The sequence below is a fragment of the Myiozetetes cayanensis genome, unplaced genomic scaffold, assembly GCF_022539395.1.
Source record: "Myiozetetes cayanensis isolate MyiCay16 unplaced genomic scaffold, myiCay2020 scf2-11, whole genome shotgun sequence".
Classification (NCBI taxonomy): Eukaryota; Metazoa; Chordata; class Aves; order Passeriformes; family Tyrannidae; genus Myiozetetes; species Myiozetetes cayanensis.
The window spans coordinates 30,206,119-30,227,913 of NW_026087411.1; the positions used below are offsets into that span (position 1 = coordinate 30,206,119).

At 41.5% G+C, this 21,795-nt stretch overlaps 1 protein-coding gene across 1 annotated transcript in view; it reads left to right on the forward strand.

Moving 5' to 3' along the window:
- BTBD9 (BTB domain containing 9) overlaps nt 1–21,795 on the forward strand; it is a 152,035-nt gene that overhangs the window by 119,520 nt on the left and 10,720 nt on the right. The gene's annotated exons all lie outside the window — the stretch shown is intronic.

The window sequence follows — 21,795 nt, forward strand, 5'->3', positions numbered from 1 at the left end:
TAAAGAGAAAGCCCCTTTCCCTGAAGTGAACAGAAATATTTTCTTCCATTACAGCAAACTCACAACATATTACATGCTCAAGGATCTTTGCTGAGCTGTTACGGTAATGTAGTACTGCATCATAGTTCCACCCATGCAATATCAAAATATGAGGGTTTCTTAATGATACTGGCAAGTAAAATATATCTAGGTGGTCAGAAGATCTTTAATAAAATGACAATAAAAAATTAAAAACATATTGTTCATAATAAAGCACTTGTCCTGCTGTCTTAATTACCTTTTCCTTAAGATGATGCATTTTCACAGCATCATACTGGGGGCATGCCCATCTTAGTGAGGAGTGATTTTAGTGGGAGAGAACAAGTGCATCAGGCTGCTTAAGGCTCACCTTGTAGAGGGCACCATGAGTCAGTGAAGCCAGCAAGTCACACTGACAACAAATCCTAAAAACAGATTTCAAAGAAACGCCAGCTAGGTGGGACTCTTCAGGACACGAGCAACACACTGCTCCTGTGCTGTGGTTTCCAGTGCTGGAGAAGAACCAGTTCAGACCACACTTGAAAAATAAACCCAAACCAAAGCAGATGCTGCTTTTTCTAGTTTCTAGTAGACATATTACAGGATGTATGATTTATTGCATGACGTGTTTATCATTCAGACCTCAATTAGATTTTTCTATACTTAGCATAGTAATAAAGGAATTTCACATAATGTCTTATTACAATGGCATCAGATATTGGAAAGCAACACTGTGCAGAATGTCACTGTGATTTTGAGAGGTACATTGTGAGCATATCATCAAGATTAATTAATGGTAACAACATTAGTATGAGAATTTTATTACCCTAGCTACCTTTGGATTATCATTCATGTGGTTTCAAAACAGAAAATGCATAAACAATCATCATGCTCTGCCCTTCAACACCATTCTTCTTCCTTTCTCCCTCCTCTTGTTAGTCAAAATCAGGCAGATGGTGTGTATCCAAAGGCTGTAAATTAGGAGAATGTATAGTCTAAGGTCTGTAGCATATGCAGTTAGTTATATCTATATCTATATCTATATCTATATCTATATCTATATATATATATAATATATATTTTATATATATATAATATCTATAGTTATTGCCTACTCTCTATAGTAATTCACACCTCTAAAGCATCAAGTTCAGTAGCATTAAGATAAAACAACTAGGAGTAGTACAGTAATAAGAACAATTTTTAAAAAACATTCAGGGCATTTTTCTAGTTATAGATATTGGTTGTACAACTCCTACCACCATATAAGTCTGTCTAACTCTTCACCCACTTTTCTAGATAAATGAGGTTACAGATGGATGAATATATGCACATGTATGTACAAGAAAACGCAGATGCACATAGACACACACACAAGAGCTTTGTTTGATCCAGCTCCCCAGCTCTCTCAGCTAACTGGCAAATGCATATCAAAGCTCTAACAAAGTAGCTAAACAAGTAAATATAATGTCTTACATTTATCCACAGTTTCTACTCTTCCAGTTCTGCCTTGCACAAGTCACAGCGTTTGGCGATGTTCTCGCATGGATTGAACCTCTATAAATCCTGGAGTTCTGTAGTAAAGTTACACTGCAAACACCATGCATTACACACTGAACCAAGAGTTGTACAAAGAAGCTGCAGTATCAGCTGCTTTCCTGCATTGCTTGTATTTATAGGGAGCGTTCATCAGTGATAGATAAGGTCAGTTTGTGCTGCTCTTGTCATTGCCCAGAGACCAAGAATCCAGAGATTTCTCAGAAATTCTTTCTGCTGTCCCATGACACCTGGAAAACAAACTCCGGCAAAAACAATCAACAGAATGGCACAGCCAGTATGGATTCTGAGCACATTTGAGAGAGACTTCTGATCTTATAACTGCACAATTGTCTGGTTTAAACTATTTACACTTAAATAAAACTGTTGTGGAGTCGTCTACCTTAGCACTCAGGTACCATGGCTATGAGCACTACCTGTGCTCAGGTACTTTAGATAGGCATAGTGAAAAGTTAGTTAAGCATTAAACATAGTAAGAGTGTAATGTTAAACTCTGTGGCTGAATCAACATTAGTTTCTATAATGTAGATTTACAGAAAATGCTTGGAATAAAACCCTATGTAAAAGCAGAAGGAACTACCAGTGTCCCAGCAATAGCAAAATTGAGCAATAGCAAAATATGTCTGAGGAAGACAGAAGGCAACCTCATTCCCAAAGAGCTGGTATTTTCACAAGACAAAGGGATCTTTAAATACTCAAGAAACACTATAAAAAGCATCTCAAGCTAATAACTTCAGTTCTTAAATGATGTCTGTGCTGAAAACAGTGTTCTGTCAGTTAGCTGGGTTGAGAGATTTGCCTCTACTTATGCAGGTGGCAGCAGATCTGTATAACTAAAATATAATAAAACCATTATGCTTATGGCCTTTATGCCTATGGCCTTTGCTCACAGTTCACCCCCCTGCAACCTCTAATTCCAAGTCTAACCCTGAATCCTTTGTATGAGAAGTAAAAGCTTGTGGAGATGTGCAGTGATGAATGTCTATGAAATACAGAATCATTGTCATATTATGTTTTCTTCTTTTTAATATGGTTTTAAAGTCACCTGAGTATATTCTAAAAACCTCTTCACTGAAAAATACATATTTTGTATGATTCCTGTCTCAAGGAACTTGAAATGTAATTTCAAACACAAAATAATAGGTAAGGTCACAAAACAATAGGTGTGGGCAAAGCACTTAAAGTGAGTGCAAGCAAATTTCTTGCACCTCAAAGGAGGTTGTAGCAAGGTGGGGGTCAGTTTCTTTTCCAGAGTAACAAGTGATAGGAAGAGAGGAAGTGGTCTCAAGTTGCTCCAGGGCAGGTTTAGACTAGCTGTCAGAGAAAATTTCTTCACCAGAAAGGTTGTCAAGAGTTGTAACAGGCTGCTCAGGGAAGTGGTTGAGGCACTGTCCCTGGAGGTATTTAAAAGACATGTAGATGTGGCACTTAGGGACATGGTTTAGTGGTGGATTTGGCAGTGCTGGGTTAATGGCTGGACTTGATGATATTAGAGGTCTTTTCCAACCTCAATTGTTCTATGATTCTAAATGGGAATAAGAGACTGGATTATAGATCTAAAGGGACTTTTCCATATGTCTATTATACGAAAATAAAAACAATGGAACAGCAGAAAACATCGGATCCTCTTTTCATTGTTGTTTTAAATTTAGAAAAAGCAACTAGTGTATTCCATCCTGGCATGACCTGTCCTCAGAATTTGCTGCAACTATCCTACAACATAAAAAGTTTAACTTGTGTTGCTGCTTTGGTTTTTTTATTTCATTCATACCTCAAGGCAAAAGAGATTGTAACAGCTGTCTTTCATATTCCACCATTGTAAATCTGTGATTCCATTACTGTTCTGTCTAAATTTCCCTTTAGCAGGATTTAGATTACCAAACAAGACTTACGGCTTCACTACACAAAAAAATCAAGGCATTTGCAGAAGTCTGTGTATTTATACGGATGCTCAGCCTGGTGTGCTTCCACTAAACACCACAACTAAGTTCAGTCTGGGACATTGGATTTACAATTTACGTGAGTGGGAAGGAACATCTGTGTTAAGGGGAAAAACTGCTGAGAGGGGGAGGAGAAACCAACAAGTGAAACAGGGTATCTTAAATTAATAAATCCTAAGATCCGCACATTTTTGTCCGCTTCTTCCTCGTTCTTGCTAGTGATTTTTTAGACAATCATTTTGTGGCATGTATTTGGTGCAGGTGTCCCTTTGGCACTGGTCTGTGTCAGGAAAGTGGCTATCCCACAATATAACCAGTAAGGATCAATACAGTGACAAACTGCTTTACTGTGAATGGAGAAGCTAAAACATAACTAATAAACTTTGCTGAAAGGCTGACAGGGTTGACAGTCACTAAATTCAGGGGAGCCTTGGATTTCGTGAGAATCTTTTTGCCTGACAAGTGCTCTAATTAATGATTAAAGGAAACGAGGAGGCTCAGCACATGAAGCAGAGTGGGAGGAAACTGCTGGCATGATTAACAGCTGGTAAAAATATGAATTTGAAATCACTGCACTGTTCTGCATGTTCATGGCCTCTTTTTACTCATTCTGTACAATTCTTTTGATGACAGAAAGAGAAGAGACTAACTAAACCACCAGCTAGCCTGATATCTGTAGGAATTAATTTCGTGGCCTCTGATCAAAAAGCACTTCTCTAATGATTGTAGCAAGGAAGGAGCAAACAAGTATTGCTCACTACCATGTCAGGGCAGGAATTTACAATCCCTAGGACTGTACTACAGTTTAAATTCCCTGTAGGATACAAACTCAAAAATGGTAAAGCTGTGCCTCATTTTATATATTCGAGTGTGGAACTCAAACTTGCATTTCTGACTACCAGACAGGTCCCTACAGTCATGTACAGGATCTTGTATGACTGTAATTTGACTGCAGATGGAAAGTTACAGGCTTACATTTTACTGATGTTAATTTCATTTACTGAAATATAGTTTTAATTTTAAACACCCCTCCTGAAATGCCCTGTTTGGTGAATCTGAGTACATATCTCTGCATTCAAATGGGTTTCTGAGCCTGTCAGATGCTACTGGCAGGGCAGTGATTTGGCTAGGGAGATTATTCATACTCCTATGATTATTAATCAGCTAATAACCACCTCAAAACTTCGACAAGCCTCAGAAAACCATGGCATTAACTTCAACTCTCAAGTGGAACTTCTGAATAAATAAATGTGTGTCCTCATGGTTTGTCCAGGAATTTTGGACAATACTGGAGAATGACATGCAGGAAGAGGAGGCAGAACAGAGGATAGTTAAATTGAAGCATAACACTCAAAACCCCATGCTGCATTCAAATATTATGGGTAACACCAAGATACACTTTTCTACTCTAAAGGCCATTTTAAAGGTGGAAGGCTTTTCATGCGAACTGTGGCAAGAGAAAAACCCTGCAGGACTGAGGAGAGGAGTTCCTGCTCCGCAGTGGAGAGAGGCTGGAAAGAAAGAGGAAATGAAATGCTAGAGGAGGGAAAACTAAGGAAGAATAGGAGGGAAAAAAGAGAAGTGAAGAATTAGAATAAGTTAAAAGGGCAGTACGGATCCTTAAGAAACAGACAGAAGAGTCATTAAAAAGGAAACCAGCCAATAGAATTTTCCATGAAGAAAATTTCCTGGTTATTTCCTGGTTCTTTCAAAAAATGGAAGCTGAATAAGCAAAGTTGTTCAGAATCTCAGTTTTTGTATCTCAGCCAAAACAAAGAGGAAAATGAGAAGCTGTGGCAAAAAGCAGGTACAGGAAGTCAAAAATCTCAAAGAAGCTTAGTTTTGAAGAAACTGAAGTGAAACGAAATGTGTGTGCAAATACGCTTTCTATTAAATCAGCTTGAAGGAAATCACACACACCAATGGGGCAAAAATGACAGCCAAGGACTTAGGAATAGAACTAACAGAGAAAATGGCAGTAATAATCAGCTAGTTCAAGCAATTACTTACTGTTATTTCCCTCCAAAGTGTTGTTTTTCTTGAACATTAAAGGTCCAAAGCATATCAAATATATTACCAACTACAGTTAATTAATTTCACATCCCTGTTAGAGTAACCAGTCCATTTTTGTCTGTGTCAGGTGGTCTCTCCATTAGCATACTCAGTCTTGGCATGCTACCTGAACATTCCCTAGCCTCCTGGAAATGTAAGACAGGTGCTACTCTAGGTTGAATGTGTCCATCTTATCTGTGTGTAAATAAGTAAAGAATCAGAGGCAACAAACGAGCCAAGAATTAGGTTGTGTTTGATACCTGGGCAGTTTTTAATCTTTCAAATTTCTTGAAAAATGTATTCAACTAAGGATGTAAATGTGGATACTAAGCTGCTGCAGCTGCTGTTTTTGGCAAACTTGCAAATCTCAGCTGCCATATTTGTTTTTCCCGTATACCTAAATACTACTGGAAAAGAGATGGGAGAGAGATCCTACAGTAAAATCTTCATTATCAAAGGTAATGGATAAACTTGTGAGATGAGAAGCCTGTACAAATACTACTGGGTGCTCCTGAGAGCACAATATAATATACACATTGTGTCCAGCTCTGAGTTCAATTGAGCCTATTTGGCCGTATCAGAGCTTGGTTGGCTCTTATAGTCACACTATTACAATCACACTAGCATTCCCTGCTCTTCCAGAGAGAGGCTTCGTTAATCCAGCACGGTGCTAGCCTGGATCTAGGTGTGCAGCTGTATCTAGGTCTCCGCCAGGACTTGAACAACCAAGTGCTGGAACCAGGAGCACGGAGCGGCAGATGCACAGGCGGTGGTTGTGCACGGCATTAGCTCAGATCCAGCCTGAGCAGAGCTACCCTGCACAGCTGTACTCAGTCTCACTGCTTGTGGCTCTGGAAATTGTCCCTGCACGCTATTCCTGACAGCCCACCCGTCCTGCCAGTGTGGCACAGGCACTGAGGTGTTTTGAATCTGACAAGGTTTACAGCTGGGGCTCCATGCAACACAGATCAGCTCTGGGATTTCCAACCCTTTAAGTGGGAAGTGCATGCTCTCCACCTCTGCACCTAAGCGATAATATGAAGTGTGTCAGCCCCAACTCCCACTGCAGCCATACTAGAGACAAGCCATAATCTGAATAATCCAATCCCAGCAAACAGAGTGATGATTGCAGGGTCTGCATTAATTTCTGCAAGTTACCGCTCTGCAAAGCTCAGATGACTATGGAGGTGCAGGAGAAGAAGAAGATGGATTGCAAAGGTGTCTCGAACTGAGCATGGAAAAGTGCTTGTCTTCTACACTGTCATGATAAAGCAGATGCATGACTATGATTATTTTCAGTGGAAAAGCAGGATGAGTTTCTTAGATCAGCTGAGATGTGCAAGCAGAAGGAGAGGCAGATAAATGAAAAATCCTTTAAGGGAATCCTGGGTACTCAAATATTTAGAGAGAACCAAAGCAGGTTTCATTTGCCTGCTGGATATGTTCACCTCCCTAGGAGAACACGGAAAACTGCAGGGGATAGCAGTAATCTGAAACATTCCCCTTCTTGGCTAATGAGGGGAGAAGAAAAATTCCATTAAAATGAATATGTAACCAAGCATAAAATCAGCTCTTTTGTCATTCTAAAGACTTTGAAGGAGAGCTGTATTTTCATTACAACAGCACTAATAGACTATCCCAAATCTCTATTGGGTAAAAGAAACCTGAACACCAGCATCCCTGCCCACAGAATTACTTTCTTTTTTTTTTTTTTTCTTTTGATATATCCTGAAGAATGGACTCAAAGATGTTGGTGCAATTAAGCAAGAGGCAGACAGTGTTTTTAATAGAAGAGATTAGTGCATGCCCTGGGAACAATATGAATTTTTGCCAGAGGAATTTTACACTTTCCTCTGATTTATCTGGTGTTGGCAACTGCCCATGTGTGACCAACCCCATTAAGCTAAGCAGGCACACTGCTCTGGAATTCTGGGGGACAAACCTTCATTAACCAGTCTGCTCCAATGCAGCAATGCCACAGTTCTAAGATGTCTTTTCCTGAAGCAATGCTCTAAGAGCCATAGCCCCTCACTTGGTCTCAGTTTACTCATACTTAAAAATGAAGATACTGGCTTTACCTTTCTCAATGGGGTTTCTGAGCCTGAATTAGCAATTGCAAACTGTTACAAGATCTCTGAAGAGCTGACAGAGCATAGCATTATAATCAGATTTCTGCTGTTTTAGATACTGGATTTGGGTAACTTGGTGTGTGTATGTTCTGTCACCCTGCTTCAGGGAGACAAAAGGGAGAAGAGCAAGTCAGATACAGCTTCATAAATTCTTCTTTATTACTGTATAATGAAGGGTAAAGGCACATTGATTCTTTTGACACATTCTTCTGGTTCCCATGGGCTAACACATTTGTGGCTTAGAGACTAGAATTTTGATTGATACCTCTGTGCCAGTACTTCCCTTCCATGAAGAATCAATTGTTCTACTTAATGTGAAGCAATAACCAATATGAGCTCAACATTTCACCTTTGTGGATAAGGATTCAGAATGAATGTTAATAGAAAAGTTTTGGTTAAAAGGCCCCAGCTTCAGTGAATACCCATTTGCTTTGTGATGTTTGTGACAACTAAAAAAATTATTCAGGAACTGGTAGAAAAGTATGAGTCTTCCTTGAAGGGTGCAAAAGTCAAGTGTGTTCTGAGGGCTGGCAGGATTGGATCAGAGATACTAGTTTCAAGATTCCTACTGATCAGTATCTACTTCGTCTTCCTGCCAAGGCATCTGGAGGCTTCAGGTTTTCTGCAGGAGTCAGATAAAGGTCATTTTCCTTTTCTGGGTGAGGGTGATGAGAGGAGTCACTAATCATCCCTCCTCAGTAGCCATCTACCTTCACAGCAAGGTCCTGTGCACTGCGATCATAGCCTGCCATGGTCACTATGAAACAGGTTTCAAATCACCAAGGTTATTAGGAGGTACAGTAAGCAATAGGCTAATCCTATTTCTTTAATGGGAAAAGTGCCATGTCATACTCAGTCCCATAGCATAGTTATCTCTCCAGACTGCCTGGAAGCTTCAGCTCCTTATAAGAGCTCTGGAAGAATAAATCTTGGCCACCATCTAATGTGACAGTGACTCCGATATAGATGTAGATTAGGTTGTCCGTCTGCAGCTTCTCTGATTTATAGATATTCCCCTTTTTCCCATATTCCACTCAGATCCCTTTCTCAGAGGGCAACCAAATCATATTCCAAACCCCTCGTGCAGACAGCCCTCACTGGGCCACTTTATGGCCAGCAATGAGGGAGTTCTTGCATGTCAGTCCCTGGTACTGACATTACTGTGTCTTATAGCAAATACTTCACCTTCCCAAGTCATCCTGGCTTTTAATGAGCCATATTTAAGCAATTCACTAGCATCAAAATCCCTGTTATTACTTCAGCTGTGCCTCTGAGATAAGGCAGGTGGTAAACAGATCCAGCTGGACAGCAGATTTGCCTGCAAAATGTGTGCTTGTTCTTTTCGGAATTTTAGAGAGCGCTTGCTTGACTTGCCCTTTAGAAAAGCTTTGTTCTATTAGAGCTTCCTATTTCCTGCCCACAGCTTCATGTCGTCTACTGGAAGCAGCTGACAAAAGCATCGTGTTCAGTTTTTCCATAAAGAAAATACTTGATGTTCTGCTTGTCCTTTATGCTGATCTGCAGCATGCACCCTTACAAGAGGGTTTTTTTGTGGGAACAGAGGAGGACAGCAACAGTATGCCCAGCCTGCCGCTCTTGATCTACCCAAGCTATCTGCAACAAATTGTTTACCCACTGAGTTTGAATTTTGTTTCTGAACAGAGAATAGTTTCTTTCAGTGGCTCTCTCATCCAGAGTTACTGACTGAGTATTTTGTGTAAAGAAATTTTAACGGAGGGACTGTACTAATAGCCATCACTGTTTGGCACTGTAGCATTTGCAATCTAAAATCAGATTGATATGGGCTTGTTCCATGAGGTCATATAGCTGTTGGAAAATAGCTTGTGCCTAATAAAATCATCTCTTACAAGCTAATCGTTAGCAAATAATATAAGCATGATTTAACTATTCATTCTAAGTGCAGAATACTCTTTACTCTTCAGATACGTAAACTAGGTCGAAGCAGCCACATTCACTGCCAGCCGCCATCTGTCAGATGGTTTTGTAATGAGGAGTTTTGAAAACAATTATTTTTCTACACCTGTCTTTTAAAAAGGCCATTGTGTAGTGAGAGATGAGAGACGCTAATCTAAATCCTTATTAGAAGACCTTGCATGGTGTAAAGACCTTTGTGAGTGGTTACACTCCAATACCTCTCAGCAGAGATTAAGACGGTCCTCTTCTGCAGCTTCTTCGTGATTGCTCTTCCCAACATGGTGGGAGGCTCAGTGTGCTGGCATTTCCAAAGCTGCTTTTCCTAGAATGACAACAGTGCCTTAAAAAATACACATTATTGTTATGCCCATAATGCTCTTTCTTGTTGGTAAAGGTGTTTAAAGCAGCAGGAGATTCTGTTTCCTGATTCAGTCTCCAACTAGAGTGAATTCTTGGCAAAGAAAGGCTTCCAACACTGATACTTGGATGGAGATTTCTGAAAGATGAGACTGCTTGTAAATAGACGGTCTGCTGTTGTGAAGTATTTTGAATGCTTTTGATGCATTTCAAACATTTCCTGTTCTTGTTCTCTATTTAGCACAGGTGCACGCATACTATTAATTATAATTATCAGATTCAATACTGGGCTACGTTGCCAGAAAAGGTTTGGGATGTGTTCCTTTTCCTTATACACAGCTTAACCCCAGCAAGCAGGATGACTAAAGCACACCAAAGCTTTCTGTTCACCTAATAACTACAGTGTGAAAGAGTGTCCCAGAAATCCTCTTAGGTGGAAGTCCAGGAATTATATCAGTTCCAGATGGTTTGAGAATAAATTCCTAAGGATATCATTGTAAGGCTTTAGCTGCTCTAAGGGGTATTTTACTGGGTTTCACCTGGCCATTTTCCCACAGAAGATTTGACAAATGAGGTCTTGCTTCTCCCTCTCCCTGCTGTTCACCTGATCCTGCAGTGGTGGGATGAGTTGGCATTAGGGGCTGGCTTATCACCTGGGCTTCCACCAAGCTCGTAAAACCACACCCATTACAAACTTGTTCAGGAGCCAGCAGTAGTCTGCTTCTCAGAAACATCTGTATTTGAAAAATGAATGAGTTAGAGATAAAAGAGAGTGCGTTACCTCTTCTAAGTAAATTATTTAAACTCGCAACCTGTTTCTATCTTTTCCATATGAAAAATTAATGCACCACAGGTCCTTTTGCATCTTCACGGTAAAAAATGAAATCATCTTTTTATAGGTTTATTCCTCTCACAGGCTTTCCACAGCCAGTATCAGGTAGCATTTCAGCTATCAATCCTCAGGCCTCTTTTCCCCTGCCCCTCTCCCCAAAGGGGACAACTCTGTTAATGACCATCTAAGTAGGAACATAACAGAGCAGGCCCAGGAATCTCCAGAGCACCATGTGCTACTGAGAAAGGAAAGCTGAGTCAAAAATGCTACTCTTAACATTTGTGAAGAATGAAATGAGAATTTTTTTCCATGTTCCACGTGGATCTTGCACTTGGCCTTAGACTGATGCTTGCTAAAACTCACAGCCAAAATCTTCAACCTGGGTGCATAAACAAGGTTTTTATTTTTAAATCGATGCAATACCTGAATAAAACCCCCCTAATTTTCAGCAGTGCTGAGCAAATGCCCCTCCAATTGATTTCACTGGCAGTTAAGAAATCTCAACACCTCTGAAAATCAAATTTACAGCTCCTCTATTTGAAAGTATCTTCCCCAGTCTCCACCTCTTTAAATGGAAAACTGTGAAGCCAAGGGCATATGGTGATGTGGGCAGTTAATAATGTTCCTTGCTATGTAACAAGTCTGTGAAACACTTGGGAATAATGGCAACAACTCAGATTTAACAGTTTCACAACAGCGTCACTTTCCAACAAATGCTGGACACATGGCATTAGGGAAAGGTGAGTGTTGCCCTTCCCATCTTGGAGGAAGGGAAACAAAGAAGACGGGACAATTCCCAATCTCCCTGAATCGGCTTCAGTCATTTCTGAACAATGCCTTAGATTTTTAGTGAACTGAAATGGCAGACTGTCTGATCCCTCTAGGACATTGCAAGTAGAAACTGATTCTCCTTTCCCTTGTGACCTGCAATTAGCACCTGTCTGACTATGTAAAACATTAATATTCTAGCCCTGGAAGTGTCTGTGCCTGCGTTTGGAGCCTTACTGCATCTGCCCTGAGCAGTGGTAGCTTTCTCTTCCACGTCCCCTGTTTTGGGTGGCTGCCTGGGAGCAAAGCTGTAGTGTCTGCTCTTTAACAAGACTGCTCTCCTGGGCATTCCCACATCTTTATGGGCCCATCTTTCAGGGCCTCCTGCTTCCTCTCATTACTTATTTATTGCATTTAGCTGCTTATTTGGCTGACAATGCACTTTCTGTCCTTGTACACGTTGTCCCCTCCAATGTGCCACATACATTTTAAAGACAATTTTATTAAAAAATAAAAGCAGGTGAGTTAAATAACAGTTTGTCTGGCCAAGACCTCAAAGGAAGATTTACCTTAGCTACACTATGAGCTTCATGCTGTTATGGAAGCTGAGGCAGTATCTGGTTTTGCTTCTTTCATATAAGTTGTTGTAGAATATCCCAAGCAAATGCCAAAATGCTGGGCAAGGAAAGAGTGAAAGGAAAGCAACCTACAAACTATTTAATGCATTCTGATATCTACATAACCAGTTAGAAAAGTAACAGTGACATATTAAGGTTGGCATTGTAAACTTAATGCAATCATTTATTTAAGAATTTACTATTTTGTTCTAGGATCCTTAGTGAAATACAGCTGAAAGAACCAATTGGGATTTTTTAGGCACAGGATGAAATTTTACATTAAAAACTACTGGGGAAAGTCCTTTTCCCTCTGGAGATGGATGATCTAAAATCGCCATCTATTTCTTTCCTTAGCATCAATAACACGAAGTGTGCATTGAGCGTTGCTTTGTGAGAAACCCTTTGATATCTTTGTTAAACGCTGTCCTTTGCTACAGCTTTATCTCTAGCAACAAATCTGGTGTGTTTTGTACAGACGGAATAAACGATAAAACCAACTTATTCTATTGAAGGAGCCCATTCAAATTTAAAAGGAGAATCTTCATTACAAGAAAGGCGGTTTATCTGTCCCGGGGAGAGGCGCCTTACTCTCATCAGATACGCCGTGAAAGGCATCGCACACCACCCCTCACAAGGCTTTCTCAAGGCAGAAGGACAGGATTCCCGTGGAGAGGCACCTCCCGACCTTCAGCACCTCCCGCAGCCTCACAGCGGAGACGCCTGGAGAGCCACAGCCCCGGGAGGGCAGAGCCCCCGGGAGAGGCAGAGCCCCGGGAGAGGCAGAGCCCCGGGAGAGGCAGAGCCCCGGGAGAGGCAGAGCCCCCACACGAGGGCTCCGACCCGCCTCTCGCTGCACTGCCGACATCGCCACCGGCTTTTCCTCTCGCCCACGGCTCCAGGGCTCTCTCCTCTTCCAGGAGCCGCACCCGGAGCGTTCCTGCCGCAGGGGCTCCGCAGGGGCTCCGCCGGGGCCGTACCCAGCCCCTCGCCGCTGCCCCCGGGGCCGGCCGGGGCAGTGCGGGGCAGCCGAGGGGCCGCGGCCCCTGACTGGGGGCAGCGCCGGCCATGGCAGCGCCGGCAGAGGGAGCCGGAGACCGCCGGGCCCAGGAGGTGTCGCTGGGGCTCCTTTCGGCCTTGTGTTCTCTCTCTCGGGTGAAGGAGAGACTTGGCTTTCCCTGGCCCTGGCAGTGCCCTCCCGCACCCCCGTATCTGTTGAAGCCACGCTTTAAGCGCGGCTGCCCATCCCCAGCCTCGGGTGTGGGGCTGCTCTGTGTGCCAGAGGTGCCATCTGCCCGCCTCCCGCTCCGTTTGGAGTGATCGATCCAGGCCGCTCTGCAGCTGCATCTTACGACCTCTGATTTGTATAATTTGATTTGACAGTAATTCCATCGTTGTTATGTTTGTTTACAAGAGATGCCCTACGCTTCGTTCAGTTTCTGTCTGTTGTTTTCCTGCCTTTTCCTGTCGTGGTTCCATAATTTCCTATCTGGTTCTTGGGGCCTGACTTGCATCTTTCTGGGTGTCAAGCCCCAAGGAGGGTATGGGTCTGTACTGTACCTGCTCGTCCTTGCCTAGGTAAAACTTTTATAGTCAGACCTGAAATCTCTTCTTTTATTGTAATATTACAGCTGCTTTCTGCTTTCCATCAATTTAGTTTTGCATCCTTCCCCACACACTTTTTTTCCTTTAACATGCCATGTTTACCTTCAGATATTTGTTAAGTATGAGGGAGGCAAATAAATACAGCTTCATTATGTCAGTTTTTTTTTTTTTAAGAGATAGATACCAAAAATAATTCAGCACAATGAAGTACAGCACTTTAAATGCCAGAATGCTTTATTTTTTAATCACCTCTCCCTGGAGCTGAATCTGAAACTTGCATCAAATCCCACTTGTGCTTTGTGAATGAGGTATAGGAAAAGCTGGGTACATCAAAATGATTTCGAGAACAGTGTTTTGAAGATGCTTCCAAATGACTTCCAGAATAGTGTTTCCAGAACAGTGATCCACTAGTAGGAAATTGTGAGTGGAAGGGTTCATCATCCATCATGTCTCTCTTTAGAGTTCAAGTGTTTAATTAGGAAACATTTAGGATATTGTTTGGAGTTCGTTACAGAATGGAGATGCCTGCAAAGAGAAGAGAGCTTTTATTTCTTCCTTAATGTATTCTCATTGTAGGAGAAGAGATGAAGGTGTCATCTTGGTATATAACACCTTGTCAGAGAAACTGTGCAGAAAGTGAGAGATTGTTTTCTTTGCAACCTCACAACTTTCAAAGTCACATCTCTCTCCCAGAAATCTAAGCCTGCAGTTTACTGGGAGAGTGGCACAGTACTTGTTACCTGTGTTACTGAAGCTATGTCATCATGCACAAAATAATTCATGGGAAAAGGAAATTTAGCTCCTACATGAAGTACTTCAGTCACGTGAGAATCCAGAGTTCTGATCCCTCCCTCAGGGAACACATAGTTGTTTTACCAATTAATAATGGTCCCTGGAGTAATGCTCAAAACTGAAGACTGCCTTCTCTCAGGTGTATATTTAAAGTCCTCAGGTGTTCTATAATGGCAGGTCATTGCCATCAATGGGCAACAGCTGAGTGAAATCTGTTGATTAGTAATTTGGGATCTTCATACGTTATGCTTAAGACCCAACTAGGTGGCTGTCTTTGTTGTCCTCTTAAAAAAAATATCTGATCCTCTTTGTCCTCTATTTCTGTAAATATGGATATTTCTGCATACATCTGAATGGTAAGATGATTTGGGTTTGTTTTTTGGGGAGTTTTGTTTGTTTGTTTGTTGTTTTTTGTTTGTTTGTTGTTTGGTTGTTGGTTTTTTTTCAGTGACACAAAGGCTGCTTTGGAAGTAAGTAATATCACCAAAAAATAATGTTTTAATGTCTAAATCACACTACTATGTGTAAGCACAGTGAAAATTTCAGGATGGAGATTTTAAAGCTAGTGAAAAAATTATGTAAGCACACACGTGTGCCAGCTATGCAAATACAAGTTACACAAAGAACTTCTGAAGTTGGATTTGAATTTATTAACTTTGTAATTGTATGCACAACAGGCAATTACACAAGAGTTAATAAAATAATAGTAATAATGATATGTACTAGGTAATTGAAATTTATGAAGGAGTTTTGGTTTCCCTAATAAAGCTGTGATGTCTTCAAGTAGAGCTAATGAGTAAAATGGAAGTGACTAGCATGAATAAAATTAATGTTGCATTTATCAAACAAAGATAGTAATATATTTTTAAAGGTGCTGAATATTATTATCATGACTATATAAATGACAAACTGAGGTAGGAATGCAAGTCACATTTTGATTTGCTTTGCAGTTCAAGTCAGAAATGGGATACTCCAGTCTTTCATCTAAACACCCTTTTCTCCTACTCAGGAAAATCTTGGCTGTTATTTACAAAAACCATGTAAAGTGCTGGTATGCTTCAGCATTACTTCCATGCCTGGGGCATGATACCCAAAACACTGTTGTGTTTAGCTATTTGATTTCTTTTCTCATGTTTGCACCACTTTAACTCTACCTGTTTGTTATTGTTGAGTTCAGGTGTCTATCTGTTACTCTGGAGAAGTAAACGGATTGCTTTGGGATCAGGGTGTCACTGTCTGTGCGTCTGAGGTCTGTAAGAAAGGACATCTCTCAATGTGAGAGCATTTTTACTGGAGTGTAGCTCACTTTTTAAAGTACTGTTTTTTAGCTTAGGGTTTACATTAAGGTTACTCTCTTTATCTGAGAGTTTTAATTCTCTGTTCTTTCTTTTCTTCCGTGCCATAGGATATATTTAGCACTTGATAGCAAGTGCTTTTTCTACAAAATTCTGTATAATTTGCAAGTGAGGTAAATACCAATTAGAATGGTCCTTGCTTTATGTGTTTTGTGGGAGTTTCATCTGGGCATAGAATTAAGACCTTTGTGCTGGAAGGGGTTCACTTTTCTTTATGTTCTTGTTTCATTGCAATATCTATCTCCTAAAGAAAGTATGTTTACTATAGGGTAGGATGGAACAGTATAAAATGGGTTCTTTCAGCTCTCTCACTGACAGCATTACTTTCTCTTGCTTCATAAAAGTACTGGATTGTAATGGTATGGATTATTGTTGATTTGGGGGGATGCAATTAGGAGAAAGAGGGGAAAACTCCAGAAATAATGTAGTAGAGGAAGTGTCAAGCAAGTCAAATTGTTGTTGAGTTGTGGTGTTAGTAGTTTGGAGCTCTGCTGTCAGCAGTGAGTAAGGACTGCAGGGGGCACAAAGGTTGTAAGTCAAGGTAACATACATTGGCAGAATTATGTATCAGTATTTTGAGAGAACTAGGTATATGGAATTAGGTTCTCTGTTTCCCTCCTCTCCCACTCCTTCCTTGCCTCCAGCTGAGCTCCTAATGGAAAAGCTGGGGGGGAAGGGAATGGGAAGCAGCAGAAGGATGTTTATTGCTGCTTGGTAGGAATATAAATTAAGTAACTAATGATGTGCATTGAATAAATGGGGTTTGTAGGGTTTTTTTCTTACTTCTTAGCACACATTGCTACCAACAGTCTGTCTCTGCCTTTCACTCAGACATAAGGATGTGTAAATTTGACCTGTTCCTAGGAAAGTGTCACCAAACCAAGTTTTGGTGTTGAGCACCTTCCTCTTCTACAGGAACCAGAAATTCCTTCTGTTTAGGACTAACAATGCAATGTGGGAATGATAGGTCTGGTTGCCAAAGCTCTGGGAACCATTCCTCTCTGAAAATAAAAAAGTGGGATTTTTGAAAATCTGTGAAGGAATGGTGGTGCTTCTCCCACACCCTTTTTAATTTTTGGTAAATTCTGAAATTTCTATGGGTGTGCAGCTGATTGGTGTTCATCCCCTCCAAATGTGCTCCTCACATAGGGAGTGACCTATAGTAAAGGTGCCAGAAAGCATCACAGCACCTTTTCCTCCAGCTGCATTTCTGGAGGGCATTTGAGTTAGTAGGAAGTGGGAATGTTTCACATTCTCTTTTAGCAGAAGGAAGAAGGGGTTCAGTGTTATTACTGGGCATGCTGTATTTAGCAAATGACAGAAAAAAGAAGGAGAGGGGTGATGGCATGAGGTGAGATCAATTCTGATCGCTGGTGCTGAGGAGCTAAGAGAATAATTGGACTGATACGGGCAGCAAAAATGAGTGAAGCTACACGTCATGCCAATTGACCTTGGAATTTAACCTAGGACTTGGCCAATTTAACCTAGGAATGAGAAAGGAATGGTTTGCTTCTTTCTGAAAACCAAACGAGTCATCAAAGACCTTTCCATAAATATAGGTTGGCAGTCTGCATTGTAGGTGGACATAATGCTTGCTTCAGCTGCTTTAGGTTTGGTGTAGAAGGTGTTGTGACCCAGTCCCAGAGCGTAGTCTCATATTTGATATCTGTCACACAGCCCTTTAGAGCTCAGCTTTCTGACAGTATCTGTTGCAGGTTCACTCCAGGTTATGTAGGATTCTGTTCTTTTCCTGCTAAGTAATCCAACCTGTTTCCAACCCTAACTCACTGGCCAAGCCCAAGCCTTCCTTGCTCACGTATGTAGGAAACTGGAGCAGTATCTTAAGACTGGGAGCTGTCTGCTGAAAGCTGCTTTGCTTCATTCAGTATAAAAACTTGCAAACTGCAGTCCAAATCCTTGCCTGTGGCCTGCAATGACAGTCTTCAGCAAGTAAGAAAGAAGACGGGTGACTGCCTTAAGGGAGTGCTGCAAAAACATTTTGCTTGATTTTTTTTTTTTTTTCTGGTGGTTGGTGTTGTTCCTAAATCCTTTCCCTCCGCTTCCTTGTTTTATCTTCTTTCCATGCTTGTTTTGCCCTTATGCACAGGCTGACCCTGAGAACTGGGGATTATTTGCTAGGGTGGTAAATTCAATCCCTTCCCAAGACACTCTTATAATTCTCACTTTCTCTCTGAGGATCACTCAAGCAGGAAGGTGTGAAGAGAAATACTGGTGAGAAGGTGTGAAGAGAGGAAAGACTTGCAGTAACAAAGATGCTTTGGCACAAACAGTTGTGATCTTTTCCTGCTTGGTTAATTTCGTCATAAACACCCAGATCCCTGAACTGTGTATTCTCTGGACAGCATGTCACTTAATTATTTTTCACTGGACGAGAAAAAAAAAACTATAATTCCAGTAAATTAAAAATAGAGCTGCAAATAGGCTTGGTTTGATCTCTGTGGTGTCTGAGGCAGATGAACAAGATTAATTCCTGCAATTAGATGTTAATTGATGTCTGAGCATGTCTATTCCTAGAAACAGCAAGACCACGTATAGCATAACTAGCACCATTAAAGCAGCATCGTCTACCCTCTGTGCTCAGCAAGCACAGAACTGGAGGAGGGGGGGAACTTGCAAGGGCCCTGCGTCTCAATAGAGCAGTGGGGGGTGCTGTGAAATGAGCAGAAACTTGTGATGAGGAAGAGGGAGTGCAGCCTCCTCGAATGGTTCTGATCTGGTGGTTAAATGCACAGAGCATTACAGAAGAACGGTGGCTTTGTTTGTTGAACCTACATACGCTTTATTTTCATTTTATTGCTGGTCAAGTCTGCTTGAGATTCACATCATAAGCAACTACAAAGGTTTATTACAAAGTGATGAAATATGTAATAAAGAAAAGAAGAAAAAAAAACCCAGATTTTTTTCTTTGGCCTTTGGAAAACCATATACTAACAATTTTGATTAAATGGAATAAGAGGTCACTGAATCTGGTCTTTTACCTACTGTGTGTAACAGCTTCAGCTACATCCATTTCAATAATGAAATTCTGTTTCTGTACTGCCAGTGCCTTATATATAAAGCACCATGCACTGTATATATTTCATTTTGTTTCCATTTTACAATACAGTAAAAATCTTTTTCAACTAGAATAGATGCTAGCCTTGGATACTGAAGTGGTGAATAGAATAATAAATCCTGTGCATCACTACCTTGACTTTCATCTAAGAGTCTCAAAAAGCTTTATAAACATCAAGTAATCTTTCCAGCATGCCCATCACAACTGGAGAGTATTACCACAGCTCTGCAGCTATTATTATTATTTTGTATCATTGTGTCTAAGGGCTCCAATCAGACTCGAGACTCTACTGTGTATGTAATGAAATGTTAAGGGACTTAATAATTTTAATAATTCTTTAAAGACCTTTAATCAGTTATTAAAAAATAGGAGAGGGATACAAGATGTCAGAGGAATGAAGGATCACAGCAGAAGGGGAAGAAAATTGCAACTTGGGGAGTGACCAGTGTTGGAACAGCATGATCTGTCCAAACATTCGCATATATCTTGTGGGCAGTGCACTGAAGATGAGACTTGAAGATTTTTTTTCAATGACTCTTTAGATTTTACTGTGTGACTGCTTCCATGTTTAAAGGGCGCAGCAGGAAGGGCACGCCTCAGGCACACTTGGCTTGGTGAGCGGTTAACTTCGCCTCAACATTAGGAGAAAAATTTTTAGAGTGGAGTTAACTGAACGGTGGAGGAGTAAAGACTGTTGCATTATGAGAGGCAGTAACGCAAATGAAACCAGAGGTCTGAGGGAAAGAGGAAAACAGTGGCCAGCTCCTTGTCCTAGCAGAGCTGACAACAAGTGGAATGTGGATAGACCTCTCTGTACCAACACCTTGTGATAATCTCAGTTCTGTACTTCTGTTTCCAGACATGCTTAAGGAGGAATTTGCTGCAGCAAAAGGAAAGCACTAAGACTATGCCAGACTACGTAGAATATTGTATACAGCCTGGTCACCTGTGGCCAAACCAATTAAACTGTGGCAGGTGTGAACTGAGCTCCTCTGTTGATTTAACAACTGCAGAAGCAATTTTAGGAAGCAATGTCTGGCATGTTTAGGCTGTGCAGTGATTTTGTATCACTCAGGCTTACCCTTGCATTCTTTGTGTACTCTAGCAAGTGGGGTTTTCACTAGTCTTTTAGGTGAAGGAAGAACTTCTGTGTGGGATTTCCTCCTAACCCAGTGCCAGTTAACACCTGGGGCAGTAGAGAGAGTGCTTAGCTTGGAGCACCCCCCTATGCTGACAGTTAAGAGGGGGTAAAGGGCATCTGAACCATCCATGCTGGGTATGAGTTCTTTTTTTGCTAGGCTGAAAAAAAAATAAGCTGAATGTCTCTCAATTTACAGCTCCTCTACTGCAGTTAGACTGCAGAGTTAACTGGGGTTTTATACTTTCCATCTTGAGTCTCTCAAGCTGTTGAGTCTGAGGAGCATCTACAGCAGAGTTATTCAGTTTACCCCAAGATCTGTTCTCCCACTTCTGAGATGCACATGTTTATGCCTAGTTCTTACCAAGGGCAGAGATCACACCTCTGATTGCTCCCAGCTGCTGGGCACAGAAGACACCTGGGAGAGGAGACTGCCTGTGATTGCTGTGTGCATCTGCTGTTGGACCAGACCCCTCCTTCTCTAGTTTCACCCTGTGACCCCACCTCTGTTTTTCTCATTTGTTATCTGATGACTTGGCTGTTCTTGGTAAAGCTGAAGCAGAATTTGCTTCACAGTCCAAGTCTAGACAGCAGTCTGCTTTTCTGAGCAGAATGCCTCTCCTGTGTTGCTCCTTTCAGCAGTTTAGGCAGGTCCAGGTTATTCCTGACAAAGGAAGGCTGATGTGCAGAAGCCTGTACCACTGAAAGTACAACTGTCTGTAGACGATAAGCGCCTGTGTTAACAACAAAACAGAAGAAAACCCTCAGAGCCCTCACACTGTTTCTGCCACCCAGACTGTTGGATCCCAGGTGTTTCTTAGGTACCTGTCACACCGCTTCTCCCATCCTCCGCATCACCCAGGACTCCCACAGCACGTTAGGCTTGCTTTGTCCTCGCGCTCCCTCAGTGCCTGTTTTAGCTCAGGTTTGTTAGCCTGGGACCCTTTGCCGTTCCACACCACTTACTGCTGGCAAATCTTACTGCCAAGTTCTGCCTCAGTGGCTACAGGCAGTGCAAGTGGGCAGAACATGTACCTGCTGAAACCTCTGCACAGGCCTAGCTCTTCATGCTCTTCCTTAGCGTTGTCACTGGGCTTAGGTGGCTGCGTGTTGGAGAGCTGGGGTTCATGAATCCTGGGTAGCAAATCTCTTCTTTGTGTATTGTGTGAAACGTGTGTGCTTATGAAACTCCTCTTGTGAAGTCTGTGTTCCTTGCTTTCTGCCGTGCTACCCCTGGCTTTAATCTAGAATCTGAAAGACTTTGTGCTGTAGGGAGATGTCTTCCAACCCAAGGATAATGGACATGAAGCTGTGCTTTGAATGAATCAAGTCAGGATGACTTAGAAACACTGGCTCTTGGTTTGTTCTCTTCCTGTCTAGTAACCTTACAGAAAACTATTTTATCTGTCTGGGACCTGCACAGGTGAAGGAAAAGAGGGGTGGCACTTTGGGTCACTGCTGTTTAACATCAACAAATGTGGTATTTCTTTTGTGTGTCTTGTTTGCGCATGCCGGGGTGCATCTCCCTGTTGGTCTGTAATGTCTGTGTCCCGTTCTGAAGCAGTGAGATTTCACAGCCATTTTAATGCCAGTCTGTTGTCATAAGCAGTGCAAGATCTTGCAGCTG